This window comes from Humulus lupulus, chromosome 2 (genome assembly GCF_963169125.1).
Source record: "Humulus lupulus chromosome 2, drHumLupu1.1, whole genome shotgun sequence".
NCBI lineage: Eukaryota > Viridiplantae > Streptophyta > Magnoliopsida > Rosales > Cannabaceae > Humulus > Humulus lupulus.
The window spans coordinates 113,181,802-113,184,716 of record NC_084794.1 but is presented as its reverse complement, the minus strand read 5'-3'; positions in this window follow the sequence as shown (position 1 = coordinate 113,184,716).

Genomic DNA, 2,915 nt, shown 5'->3' with positions numbered 1-2,915 from the left:
TTCCCAATATTTGAATATGTGTACTATGTGATTGTACGATTGTTATGATATATGAGAATGAATGGCTTAAGGGTGCCGGGGCTGATGATATGCATACTGAATGTAGCTCGGCCTAAGCTAGCCAGGGTCAGCTAGATAAATAGAAGGCTCGGTCTAAGCGTACCAACCCTGAACATTTGCATAAATAGCTAAGATATGAACTTGAAATTATATGTTTACACTTGGTTAGTTTAATGCTCGTACTTTGTTATAAATTGAACTGGCTGAGTTAAGGCTAATTGAATTCCATTGTTGCTACATGTGTTTGTTGTTTATGGTTTTCTTGTTGGGCCTTGGCTCACGGGTGCTACGTGGTGCAGGTAAAGGCAAAGGGAAGCTGGACCAACCATGAGTTGGAGAGCTCTAGGGGCGAAGTGTATATAGTCAGCTGCTTATCCGCCACAGCTGAGGGAAAGTGCAGGGATAGAGCCCTAAAACTTGTGTTTTGCCATTAGAGTGCCTTTTGGTTGTATTATCTTTTGGAGATTGTAAATTATCACTTATACCCTTTTTTTGGGATCCTGTGTAATAAACATTCGTTTGAATGAAAATTAACTGTTTATGATCAAAATATTTGAACCCAAATCTGATGATTGACCTTAGGATCACATTTTTTGTTCAAATGACTTGATTAGCAAGTCTTGCACTATTTTAAATACACAGTGTAACAGTCTTGGTTATCCAGGGCGTTACAGAATGTGCACCGCTCCATAAGGCAATGAAACAACAGCTATGGATGGACCCTACCATCTTAACTTTAATTTTCCTGGAAAAAGCTTCATCCGAGAATTAAATAATAGCACCTTGTCTCCCAGTTGGAAATCCTTTCTAATTATCCGTTTTTGATGAAAAGCCTTAGACTTTTCTTTATAAATCTTCGCATTCTCTTAGGCTTCATTTCGAAATTCATCGAGCTCATTCAACTCCAGAAGCCTATTATGTCCTGCCATAAATAGATCAACGTTCAACTTTTTTCCGCCCAATAAGCTCGGTGCTCAAGCTCCATTGGTAAATGGCATGCCTTTTCAAACACCAATCAATATGGTGACATACCAATCAGAGTCTTGAAGGCTGTACGATATGCCCACAGTGAATCATCAAGCTTTTTCGACCAATCTTTCCTTGATGTGTTTACAGTCTTCTCTAAAATACTTTTAATCTCCCAGTTTGACACTTCTGCTTGACCATTAGCAAGTGGATGATAGAATAAGGCCTTTCTATGATGAACTCCATAACGAGCGTATAGAGCTGTAAATGACTTATTACATAAATGACTTCCTCTGTCACTAATGATTGCTCTTGGAGTACCAAACCGGGTAAAAATATTTTTATGAAGGAATTTAAGTACCTCCTTACCATCACAAGTAGGAGTTGTTGCAGCTTCCACCCATTTAGAAACATAATCTATTGCCAGCAATATGTACTTATTATTATAAGATGATGGGAAAGGTCCCATAAAATCTATTCCCCACACATCAAACAACTCAACTTTCAGAATTCCAGTCATCGGCCTTTGATCTCTTCTTAATATATTACCTGTATGTTGGCAATGATCACAACTCTTAATAAAGGCACTAGCATCTTTAAATAACGTAGGCCAATAAAACCCACATTGTAAAACTTTTGCTGTTGCCCTCATTCCTCCAAAGTGACCACCACAATGTAAAATATGACAATGAGTAAGTATGGAAATAATCTCCTCTTCTGGGACACATATTCTAATTACTTGATCAACACAATGACGAAAGAGAATGGGCTCATCCCAATAATAATGCTTGACTTCCGAATAGAAATTTTTGAGTTGTTGCCTTGACATGTCTAGAGGCACAACTTTAGCTACCAAATAATTGACATAATCTGTAAACCAAGGTAGATTTTCTTCACATTCAATCGAAAATAATTGTTCATCCGAAAAGTTTTCATCAATTTGTTCCTCTTTCTCATTATGCTCTTCTCCTTTTTCCAATCTAAATAAATGATCTGCAACTAGATTTTCTGTCCCCTTTTTATCACGAATTTCCATATCAAACTCTTGCAATAATAGGACCCATCGAATCAAGCGAGGTTTAGCATCTTTCTTGGTCATAAGGTATTTAATAGCGGAATGATCTGTGTAAAAAATCACCTTATTACCAATTAAATATGGCCTGAACTTGTCAAATGCAAAGACCATTACAAGTAATTCCTTCTCAGTAGTTGCAAAATTTAATTGAGAATCATTCAAGCTTTGACTAGCATAATAACTCGTTTGGAATACCTTGTCAACTAGTTGTCCCAGAACCGCTCCAATTGCATAATCACTAGCATCGCACATTAATTCAAAAGGAAGTTCCCAATTCGGTGATACCACAATCAGAGCAGACACCAATTTCTCCTTCAGCATTTTAAACGCCCTTAAACAGTCAACATCAAAGTCAAACACCACACCATTCATAAGTAGAGTAGATAAGGGATTTGAAATTTTCGAAAAGTCCTTTATAAACCTCCTGTAAAATCCAACAAGGCCCAAAAAAATATGAACCCCCTTAACAGACACCGGTGGAGGTAAGTTTTCTATTATTGATATCTTGGCCCTATCTACCTCAATACCATGGTGTGAAATCTTATGGCCTAAGACTATGCCTTCTGTCACCATAAAGTGACATTTCTCTAGTTTAATATTAAATTTGACTCACATCTTTTCAAAATCTTTTCCAAATTAGACAAGCAACCATCAAAAGAGGGCCCAAAGACTGAAAAGTCATCCATAAAGATCTCTATACCTTTCTCCACCATTTCTGAGAAGATAGACATCATACATCTATGAAAGGTTGCTGGAGCATAACATAACCCAAATGGCATTCTCCGAAATGCAAATGTTCCATAAGGGCACGTGA